The 12,339-nt window shown below is 46.8% G+C and overlaps 1 protein-coding gene across 5 annotated transcripts in view; it reads right to left on the minus strand.

The window, feature by feature from the left end:
- The window catches only part of CTNND2 (catenin delta 2), a 957,890-nt gene that overhangs the window by 237,750 nt on the left and 707,801 nt on the right, over positions 1–12,339 (minus strand). The gene's annotated exons all lie outside the window — the stretch shown is intronic.

Consider the following 12,339-nt stretch of genomic DNA (forward strand, 5'->3'; position numbering starts at 1 on the left):
GTGGTCTCTACTTTACTTATTTTTAGCCATGAGAAAAAATCAGAGACCCCCAATCAGGAGTGGTATAGAGATATTCTCACTGCTTTTGACATTTTTAGCCTTTGAAAGATCTATCACGTGTGCCATAAAAGCGATGGTTGATGCCAGGGGATGACGGTAGTCATTAGAAGGGGCAACAGTGCCTGGGAAGAGTGACAGAGTTGGGTGAAACACAGTGATAGCGTCAGGTGTGCTTGGCAGGCCGATACAGGAGGCAGCAACCGGAAAACGGTGGCTTGCTTGTGGGTGCCGTCATTGCCTCCATGGGCATGAGGCACCTTCTCTGTCAGGAGCAGCAAGAGAGGAAAGAAATGGTGCCTTCCATGCCAGAGCTGATAGGTGTGCTTCCGAACAGAGATACCTTCCAGGGGACCACTGGAAATAACTAGTTGTACGTGTGGTATGGACAGGGTGACTCTGGGTTATCGTCGTCAGCAGAAAGAAGAAATAGCCAGTGTAACATGAATTCAGAAAACACCCTTTACTGAAAGAACTTTGACGAAATTTCAGAGTCTCTGTTGATAGAGTGCTTTTCCCAGTGATCGGATTTCAGTATCTCTTGGAATAGGGTGGGGCTATTTCAGCCTGCAAATAGGGGGCCCAGTTCTCACCCCACTTCCCCAGCACCACCTGGCTGCTCCCTGGGGAGTCCCCAGACAGCTCCATCTATGAGAGAATCTTAGGAAAGCTTTCTGCCCAAATGTACACGCCACCATTTTACCATTTACCAATGTGACATTATTTGTGTCCTCAAGATGTGAATGAAAACTAGAAGTGTGATGTTTATGAGGGAAACCTTTTATTCCTGGTACGCTTATCGCCTGTGAGGGTAGGAGGGATCTAGTCAAATGTCAGGATCAAGTATATTTGCATTATACGTAAAAGAACAGGGGGCAGCTGGGAAGATGATCTTCTTCCCTTGCGGACCAGAAAAAAGAGAAACAGGCTACAGGAGGTAGCAACAGAAAAGGACAGTAGGAAAAGTGGAATTAAATGAAGGGAGTGGCAGGGAGAGTCCAATCAGGTCTGGGGGATGTCACTGGGATTTGCACGTAGTGCGGCTAGGAGTGTCCACTCCTCACCTCTATTTTCCAGTCTCCAGTTTCTGTCCTTCATCCTCGGATCCCCTTCATTCCGTCCACACACGAGGGTCTCTGAAAGCTTATGCACCCCTTCCAGAAATGGCTCTGCCATTGTCTCCCTGCTCCCTCTCATCTGCCTCTGCCTTCCTTGGGCCCCCGGTCCAGACAGCAGATTCCACCACTTATGCTCTGCAGTAAGGATGGATGGTCTCCATTCTCCCCCCAGAATCCACAGGGACTGTGTGGGGAGCACTGGGTGCTAAGCAGTAGAATGCCAGAGATGAATTCCTAGCCTTCAGAACACTTTTTTTGCTTTCCCCCACGAATACAAAGAGACTGGATATTATACAGTATTATTCACCCACTGTTATAGTTCATGTATTTTGGGTTAATGAGGCATTTGTGAGCTGTCCTGGGGAGGCTGGTCTTCTTATATACCACGTTTCCAGGGGAAATACTTTGTCAGTTGTAAGACTTTCTTTCAAGCAATCTTTGGAAACTGAAGGCCGCCCTTATAGATTCGAAGGAAATGCAGAATTCTTTGCATACGTAAAGTTAAATACAAATAACAAAAGACCTAATGCCTACTCAGTGTTTTACTTTTTATTCAAGAGGCAAATTAATTAAAAAGGATTGTAAATACAGGAGAGCAGTTTGAATTTTGAAGGGCTCTTAACAAAATAGATGTTTTTTTTTTTTTTTCTTTCACTTATATTAGAGGTTTGGTTAAAAAGTGCACTGGAACTACCAAGAAAGAATAGTCATCTCATAATGATCACCTACAGCTTTTCTTGAAAACATTAAAAAAAAATTTGCAATGATGAAGTGCACCCAATAGGGAAGAGACGTAACAAAACATCTATGGGATAGTTGTGGTATAAAGATACATTTCTTCCAATAAGAATCTGATTTTGAGTGGCTGAAATATGGGGGATTAGAAATTTGCATACACTCTCGTCAACTGAGGCAACAGTCGAAGTCAGGGGGGGGCTCTTGTCCTCCATGGGATCTGACGCCCGCCATGTTAAAGGTTTCCAAGATGGTGCATCCAAGTGTGCAGAGAGCAGGTCGCTAACGCATTTGCAAGCACCATCAGTATGAGGAGATCCAAACTCTGGATTCAGAATGAAATGGAGAAATAGCCTTGGTGAAGCTGGAGAAGTAAGTAGTCAGAGGCTCAAAACAGGGCACATGCAAGATCGTTTACTTACGGTGGATTAACAGAACAGAGGTTGCTGAAATAAAGGAAAGCACCGAACTGCAATGGAATCTGGGGAGGGAGGAGGAGTGCACGCTCTAAGCCACGTGTGCAGAGACCTGGCGTGGAGGGTTCTCGTGTCGTTTGTATCAGCATCCTGACAAAACGTTCTCTCTAGTCTGTGTGCCAGGAAAACCTGGAGACTGGAAGGGAAAGATCAAAAGGATGACAGGCCAACAACACGCCTCCTCCTTGGTTCAACAGTTGAGAGATTGCTCAATAGGAAACAAAGCCAATGTTGGCAAGTCGGCAGCCCTCAGGAGCCAAGTGTCAGCAGGGGGACAGAGGTCAAGGTTCTTCTGTGACCTCTCCCAGGAGTGAAGAAAAGGACGCTACCATAAAGGTCAGCTGAGGTTGATGTTGGACGTAAAGCTGGTCTATGCCCCTGAAGGAAGGATTGGTTCTTTAGTTACAGATCTTCTTTTCTAACTTATGATGCAGGAGATCCCATTCAGACATTTGCCGAGAGAAAAATCATTGGCGAGAGGCCTCTGGTTAGAGCCTGGCTCCTACCTGTGATACATACAGGAATCGACTGACATTCGGATGGGTCATTTGTTTCTTTTGTTAATTACTGGGAAGGATACAAACCATTCCCCGGGTGGGCAGGTACAAAGACAACCCATTAAAATAGAAGAAGAGCATGGCCCAAAGAAGAAACAAAGTTAAAATAACCTAGGGCAAATTTTAGCAAACGCAGCAAGGAACTGTCAGAGATTAGAAAAAAAAAAAAAATACCTGCTGCATCACTGTTCCCGAGTCATGACCCAGCTTTGCAGACAGCTCTCTGACTCATCACTGTCTTGAAAAGAGAACCTTCTGTACCTGGTGGTTTTAATTAGGACTCTCACTGTAGGCTGGTTACATTTCAACACATCAGTCTGATTCCTTAACTTTCATTCACTTTTGGTTATGAAAATAGTCTCATTCCAGTTTCAAAGAATGAAGTCTATCCAACTTACAACTTCGGTCTTGGCTCCCTCCCCCTCCTCCGATATCCCACCCTCCCTGAGGACTGGACAAGTTACCAGCTTCCCCGGGTGCGGGGAGCAAGCTTCCCACCTGCCACCTGCCACCTTTTTCTTCCAGTTTTGTTGGCGGGGAAGAGGGGGAGAAGAGAGGTTTCTTCACATAAAGGCAGACCCCAAGGCCATCTTTTTTTTAAGTTTTATTTATTTATTCTGAGAGAGAAAAAGCGTGAGTGGGGGAGGGGCAGAGAGAGAGGAGAGAAGGGGAATCCCAAGCAGGCTCCGTACTGCCAGCGTGGAGCCCGATGCAGGGCTCGAACTCACGAACTGAACCATGAGATCATGACCTGAGCCTAAGTTGGATACTTAACGGACTGAGCCACCCAGGTGCCCAAGGCTGTCTCTGAACGTTGGTCTCCGTCTGTGTGGCCCACAGCTATAGACCGTGTGTGGCAGGTGGCTCTGTCCCCCACTGCACCTCTGATGCCCATGCCTTCCTTCACCGCGTGCTGTCTCTTCTCTCCTGCCATAGTTGGCCTTCCTTGAAGGGACCTTAAACTAGAGGAAACACAATCCTTGCTCCTTAGATCTGACTGACCCTCTGTGCTCTCTCCCACCTTGTGCTCTGGTGGCACCAGATAAGTCACCAGCTTTGAAGCCAAGCTGATAGCCAGTCTGGAAATGAGACGTGAGTCTTCAGTTTTCACTGCCACCTACAAACTATGGGCTGTTCCCGTCCTATGTCCAGTCTTTTCCCAACATGCTTTGCTTCTCTTTCCCAGGTCTCTTGTTAAACTGAAAAAAATTTTTTTTATTAGTTTTATTTATTTTTGAGAGGCAGAGAGAGACAGAGTGTGTGGGGGGGAGGGGCAGAGAGAGAGGGAGATACACACACAGAATCCGAAGCAGGCTCCAGGCTCTGAGCTGTCAGCACAGAGCCCGATGTGGGGCTCGAACCCACAAACCATGAGATCATGACCTGAGCCAAAGTGGGATGCTCAACTGACTGAGCCACCCAGGTACCCCTTTTGTTCAACTTCTTAATGGAAGAGGCCATCAAACCAGTTTTGTGTCTACTGCGGGAGTTTCCTGTCAAGAACTGGGCCCTCTTTGAACTGGATTCTGGTAAAGATCGACTTACTTCCTAATGGGGGACCATCCCTGCTGCTGTGTCTATTCGGTGACCCCTGGGGCCAGCAGAAGGCACTTATCAGGTGAGTCACACAGAACTGTCACACTGATGTCTGATCCCTTGACACCGGGGAGGAGAAACCTTGGGCCAGAGAAGCCCTCGGTCTCCTCAGCACTTGGAAAAAGTCACCAAGGCCAGGACAAACCTCTGGATGGGTGATGGGGGCTGTGACAGGCGCAAATTTAGGAGGAGTGAGAAGAGCTCAAAGGGGCAAGAGATGGAACCAGCAGGGCAGAGAGGCAGAAGCACAGGACGTGGATGGAAGCTATGTGGCAGGGACGGACAGAGGGCCATCGAGCCCCAGACATCCTGGCCATTTCCTCAGGTCCTATTTGCCCTTAAGTATGGAAGGCCACTGCACCGCCACTATTTGGTGCCTCTGGATGCCTTTGTCTCTGCTTCTCCCCACATTTTCCAAAAGGCCGCGATTCTGACTCAGTGCCCCCAGCACGGGGGCATGGCCACCAGCTGGATGCAAACGTCTGTGCGATCGTATCTGTCCTTCTTAGCTGTAGTTCTGCCCCAGCCTGTTAGCAATACTGTCTACTTGCCATCTATGCCACTGAGGATGACCCATGGGCCTTTCTGCTGGAAGCACTGGTCCAAAAACTCACGATTCCCCCTCTTCTATCCCTTGTCATGTGTGAAAGACCAAGCCTTCGTGAAAACGAAAAACATGTATGTTGGGCTGTCTTCATTCATTCAGTCCCAGCTTCCGGGCGCAGCAGTGCTCGGCATGGGTCCTATACCGCCTCTCCTGTGTCCACAAGCGCTGAAATCCCTGGGAAGCCTGAACTTCTCCACGGAGCCAACTCCTCCCCATGACCCAGAGCTAATCTCCGTCTTCTGACCAGTGCGCCCAGCCCTTATCACACTCTGTACTCTCTCCTTCCGCCATGGTGGTATTTAAATGCAACGAGATCATGGATCACTCTGGAAACGGGTCTTACAGCTCCGTGTGTTAGGGTCACTGTGTCTCCCTTCTTCTTTATGCAGACCCACCACCTGTCACTCAGCTGTTTCCTGCCGGCTGCGTGCATAGGACACTACTACTTTCCCAGTCACCCACTCCTCATGCTCCCCCTTCTGCCTCCGGGCCACTTCTCATACTGTTGTCCTGGAAGGTCACGGTCCGCCCCCTCCACCCCTCCCACTCACTGCGATTCTAAGTCTTTGTCCTTGACACTAGAGTCCTCTCAGAAGCTACCCAGACTTCTTTCAGATCTAGTAAGTCACTCTGTTTTTATCACACTTTCTTAACCACTTTGCGGTCACTCCAAGAGGCCGCCTGAGGTTACCTTCCTCCTTTTCTGACTGCCTCTTACAAGCACACCCTTTTACATGTGCCGGGGCAATCCTACCCACCTCATTTATGCACTCACCTTCTCCCGATCTTTCCTATCACCAGCTACCCTCTCCTGTGGCCATTTAATGGATTCCAAAAATCTCCAAGCATTCTTTCTTGAAATGCACTACTTTCTCAACCACTCTGCCAAAAAGCAGGCCCCGGATTTCTCTTCATCGACGGTAAGACCTTCAGCTTGCCAGACCTATGTGACGCAGCCCTGGACTGAGTTACCTCTCTGATCTCATCTTCTAGCCCTCTCTCTAGGTTCCAAGCACACTTCTGGCTGCTCCTCATTATAAGTTGGATTGTGCCAGCCAAAAGATAGGTTAATCCTAACTAATGTGACTTAGCGGGAAACAGGGTCTTTGCAGATGTAATCAAGTTGAGATGAGATCATCAGGGTGGGCCCTAATCTAATATGACTGCTACCCTTATAAGAGAGGGGAAGAAACACACAGATTCACATACAGAGAAGGCCCTGGGATGTCAAAGGCACAGACTGTAGGGATGTAGCCAGAAGCCGAGGAATTGCAAGGATTGAGGGCCACCACCAGAAGCTGGAAGAGCCAAGGGTTCTTCATTCTACCCAGAGTCTCAGAGGAAGCCTGGCCCTGCCGACACCTTGATCTTGGACTTCTGTTGTTTTAAGTCACCCTGTTTGTGGTACTTTGTTACAGCAGCCACAAGAAAGTCCACAAACAAGCACACTCCTGTCTTGGGCTTATCTGGTTTCTGCATGGAACACTCCTGCTCAGAGAGCTGACTCCATGGTTCTCTCTCTCTCTCTCTCTCTCAGCCTTCGGGCACTGCTCCAGCACCGCTTCTCAGAGATGACCTTCCCGATCACCTTCTGTAAGACTGCAGTGATCCCTGCCTCCACATGCCCTCACCCCTTACCCTAGTTCCCATGCTGTGTTTTCTTCATGACACCATCTCACACGTCCTAGATTCCCATCTTTGTTCACTCTTGCCTCCCAGTGGCTCACCTGAGTCTAGTGTGTTCACTGCTGGGATGTCAGGGCCAAGAACAGAGCCTGGAACTTTACAGCCGATCGGGGAATATCTGCCGAATGCACGTACTCCTGAGTTCCACCTCCACACGGTATCAGTGTGTGAAGCATTCGGACCCGTTTGTGTGTTGTTTTATGTTGCCACGCGAAAATGGTTCTTTGATTCTAACTTCCTAAAGGCCCCGTGGTTGAATCCACTCGTTTCAACAGTGGCTTGGCATACAGCCACACTCAACATGTGCTTTCCATTTCTTTAGTTGACAACAGTAGATTTCAAAATGTGAATGGTAAAAATACAAGTAAAGCAGAATATATAAACCATTCTGTCTCTAACACGAGGAGACTGGTTTTACATTTAACAGTTTGGAAGAGACTTCCTTAGTTTATATTTTCAACATATACTAACAATAACCCACTTTCCTTAAGCACTTATGCTGGCTGGCGGTCTATGCGCCTCCTCGCTGCAGTGATGTGCATTCTCCGTGCCATTTGATGGTCTGGGAGTCTGATGCTCAGAGAGGTACAGAAACTTGCCCAAGATCCCAGAGCTAGAAAGCAGGAGAGTCAGGGCTCAAGGGCAGGCAGCCTGGCTCCAGAGCCTGTGTTTGTAACTCAGTGGTACACTCTCGACTCACATCTAGCAACTCATAGAGGCTCTTTCTTTAAAAATGCAGAACAATTTATGATGAAGAAGACAAGAAATGGCTCAAAGGTAATCAACTGAAAAGATGGATTGCACCTCCTCTCGAACTATATGAGGTAGAAAGAACCAGGATAAAATAGAAATGATGAAGGTCTTTAAGTGTAGTAGACAGGAACAAGTCAATTTTTTTAACATATGGAATGTTCTAAATCACTCTAAATAAAATAAAAATTACCGGGGAGGGGGATGGTATGGGTATACACAGAAACCAATTTCTTTCTTTCTTTTTTTGAAACCAATTTCTATGTTATCATCACTCAAGAAAGATGGTGCCAATTTGGAAAAACAGGTTAGTGTAAATGGTACAAACACATTGAAACTACATGGATATGTGTATGCATGTGTGCACACACATGCATACACACACACACACACACACACACACACACACACACACACACACACACACACTCCAAAGGACTGATATCCCCAAATCCAAGCCGTCTTCCATTAATTCTAAGTGGGTATGGCTTAGGCTATATTCTTCTTGCAACTTCTAATGTAAAATTCAGTGTAATCACTTTAGGAAGCAGGCAGTTTTCTCTGACTCCACAGGCTGGCTTTTGAGCATTTGGTAAACACGCTCACAGGCTGGGGATTTGTGTCACCACTGTGCTTAACACACGGTGCCATATTACCTGGTTTGTATGCTGTTTGTCTGGTAGGTTGTGGGTTCCTTAAAAATAGGATCTATATATTATTAATATTCAATTCCCCTACCAACCTAAAATAGGCTTTGATAAACTTTTTTTTTCCCACTAGAACTGAAAATGCCATTTCTTTAAAAACAACACCAAAAAATACTTGATTGGAGCCAGGATGCTAAGGCAACTTCCCAGAGGTGTGTTGGGAATTAGGAAAGTAAAATCAGCACTGTTTTCCTAGAGCAATCATGTTTATTATCAAAATGTGTGTTTAATATGCAAGATCTTCAAATACTTGGGGTGCAGATTTGATAGCTGAAGCTAAATTCTCATATAAAAAGAGGTGACCAGCGGCGCCTGGGTGGCTTAGTCAGTTAACCATCTGACTTCAGTTCAGGTCATGATCTCACGGTTTGTGGGTTCAAGCCCCATGTTGGGCTCTGTGCTGACAGCTCAGAGCCTGGAGCCTGCTTCAGATTCTCTGTCTCTCTCTTTCTGTCTCTGTCTCTGTCTCTCTCTCTCTGCCCCTCCCCTGCTCACACTCTGTCTCTCTTTCTCAAAAATAACTAAAATTAAAAAAAAAAATTAAAAAAAAAGAGGTGACCAGGTCAAAACCCTAAAAATCTTCATTAGCAGTGGTCAGCGGCCATTTCCATCACAAAGAAATGAATACGGTCAGTTAATAACAAAGTTCTACTAATACAGCTCCAGTTTTGTTTAAAAGGTATGTTGTTTAAAGGAATGGTCCCATGTTTAGAAGAAAATACATCTTAAAATTATTTTAACACTTAAATACTTATTAATTTTAAACTTCCACTAAATTTAATTCCTTAGTTCATCATAAATTAAAACAGCTAATGTTTTTTAATTTTAAGAAGAGTCCTTCTCACTTGAAACTGTGAAAATAGATTTTTTTTAATTTCTAGGAGACATATTATCTTGAACGCTGCCCTACATCATACATATTATGCTCATTTTTGGTGCATGATTGTCCACGTGCAAGTATGGGGTGCCTACGTGGGCACCTACCTGTCCTAACGTGTGCATGGGCAGAAACAGGGGGACAAAGCAGGAGGGGCAACATAAAAAAACTCGAATCATTAGAATCCATGAGAGGCACCTAGTATTATCCCCGAGTCGATGGATAATCTTAATATTCTTAACTGGGGAACGCCCAGAAGGAATGAAGAAAGTATTTATGAAAAATACTAAAAGATTATCACCCGGGTACCTCCTAAAAGATGCCGGTGATACACACACATGAGCAAGTTTTCACGTCAAACAACTCCAGAGATTATGTACAGCTCAATTTACTGTGACAGTCCCAACAATCTAGGAGACAATGTACACCAGACACAGTTCAAAAAGTACTGACACCCGTCGGTGCCACTGATACCCCTGCCCTGAAGCAGGAGGGCAGCGACGTATCAGATGTTCATCGGTCTGTGAAAACGAGCTGCGCAAACTCAGTGTGTTTGTGGCAACAGCCCAGACCCTATCTATTCTTACCCTTTTTCCTTCCCAGGTCTCTTTAGTTGTTCCTCAACCACTTCTGTTCTGATCTGAGGTCTTGTTTGTGGAGCACCCTCCTGTCTCATTTGTAACTGAACGCTCTAAGCCGGGTCCCCCACTGGCCCGCAGACTCCAGCTCGGTCCCTGGTGGTTGCCAGCCGCCCTCCCCAGCTCCTTCCCCGGGGCGCCACCCCCTCCTGGGAGGCTGCCACCAATCCAGCAAATCCACCGGTCACCAGACCAGGAGGAAAAGTTAGAAACGGGGCTTTCATCTGCTGATTTATGGAAGCAAATTCTCAACTTTGTGCCTATAATATCCGGCATCATTTTGAACAGCACTGAGCTTCTTGGCTTCATTACACCAAAACTGTACCAAGCACTGGAATGAGGAATGAGAAAGGCATGATTTATGACCCTCCCCATATAGGAGATTTAATTCTGCCTTTTGCTCAATGGTCTATCCATTGTGTGAGCAAAGTCAATACTAATAATGAAATGCAGACTGAAGGGCTAAATCAATTCAATAAAATGCAATAGAAAGACTGGGGGACTGAGTACGTTGGAAAGGCGAGTGCCTGCAGGATTAGTATTTGAACAACAGGTAATTACAAAAATCAATACTTGTGTATGAGAACATGACAGGCAGCCATCCGTCACGAAGGGAGAACCATTACTATTGGCTTGGGCCCTGAGTTAGGATGAGGGAGCAAAACAGAACTGTGCAAAATCCCTTCCAGAGGTTGTGTGTGTGTGTGTGTGTGTGTGTGTGTGTGTGTACGTATGTGTGCTCCCCACGTGAGTGAAGGAGCGAGACAGGGAAACTCAGATGGCTCACTCTGGGTTTTATTTAGGCACGTGCACTGTCCCTGTCCACCGTGGTGGCAGACTGTGCCCTCGGTCCTACACCACTCTTCCCTTCCTCCCCATCCCAGGCTCCCGGGGACCTGGCCAACGTTACCCTGAGGTCCTGGCCACATCTGGAATCTTTGGGGGTGCAGTGGAGCACTGACACCCACCAGCTGAGCCCCTCCTCCGAGAGCCAGTTGCTGGAAGATCTCCAGGCAGTGAGAGGGGACACAGGCACCCACGGCAAATTAGGAAAATAAGCACACGTACACATGCAGACATATATATATACATACGATAAAATAACTTGTATTTTAAATAGAGTAAAATAACTTAAAATGAACATCGAAAAGATAAAATAAAGTAACTTGAATGTTCTAACTGTTCCTGGCCAAAAAAGAATATGAATGAATGAATATGTTACCACTAAGCGGCCAGCATACATTAAGTCACTTAGCCCCACACAGACTCCAGAGTACGGCGTCTCTATTTTAAGGGCTGAAGGACAATCGGCTTGTTCCAGGAGGCACAGCTGGTGAGCAGGGAAGCAGCACTGGGAGATGGATGTGTCTATTGGACGCCGACGCGTGTCCCGGTCCCCCGCCCCCCACGCCCCCGACATCGTGCCACCTCGGATCCACCGCGGGGCCGAGAGGTGCGTCTGATGGGGCCACAGCCAAGTCTGTGGCCAGCTGCCAGCAGTCACTGCTGTTGAGAGGCTTTGGCCAGTCCAAGGAGCTCTCAGACAGAGCCAGTGGGACCAGTGACTTCACACTTCCCCAGGCCATGCTGTCTGTACTGACCACACGACCCTTTATAATAAAGGTTCAGACTCCGCTTTTGGATGTCTGGCTTCTGACTGTTTTCAAGCCTCCCTCTCTGCTCTGCCCACCTCTGAGCAAGGTGATATGAAAGCTTGGATGCCTCCTCTTTTGGCATCAGCAGGAAGTTCAAATCACGCCAGCCCCTGTCCACACCTGAGAACCCTCACACTGGCTCCACCCCATAATCACCACAAAAACTCAAGCCAACCCCCTTTCCTACTCTCAAGACGTTTTCAGTCCCACTTAGGAGCCATGCCGACCATCCCAATAAGCCTCGTTATGTGAGTCACCCAACTTTCCGTACCCTCCAGGTGTATCACAGGGCGTCATCAATCCTGAGATCGGAACCACACTCCTGCTTTTGGGGGCGTGCATCACAACACCCCTGATCCAACCTTACGTGAACAACGGAATAAAATGCTTCCCTGGCCTTTAAAGAAGCCCTCAAAGTGGTGACCTTGAAACAAATGATGGGCTGTAATCCCCTAATCAGAAATCTGTCCTTCATTTTGAGTGACTCTTTGGTTTTCTATTAAAGGCATAGAAGGATTGAGAGAATTTCCATCGGGGACAGAACTCAAATTTAACTTTGCTTTATTTGTAGATCATTTTATATAATTTTAATAGTATTTTTGGCATTTTTAAACTTATCTGGATGAACAATATTTTTCTTTATGTGACTGTTGACACCACTGTTGACATTTGGGACTGGATAACTCTTTGCTGTGGTTGCTGCCCGGTGCATGTGCATTTTAGGAAGTTCTGCAGCATCCCTAACCCTACCCATAACATGCTGATAGCACCGCCACGGTCCTCTCCAATTGTGACAACCACAAGTGTCTCCAGATGTTGTCAACTATCTCTTGGGAGGCAAAAATCACACCTGGCTGAGAACCACTGCTCTTTATTCAAT

Source organism: Panthera onca, chromosome A1 (genome assembly GCF_046562875.1).
Source record: "Panthera onca isolate mPanOnc1 chromosome A1, mPanOnc1 haplotype 2, whole genome shotgun sequence".
Classification (NCBI taxonomy): Eukaryota; Metazoa; Chordata; class Mammalia; order Carnivora; family Felidae; genus Panthera; species Panthera onca.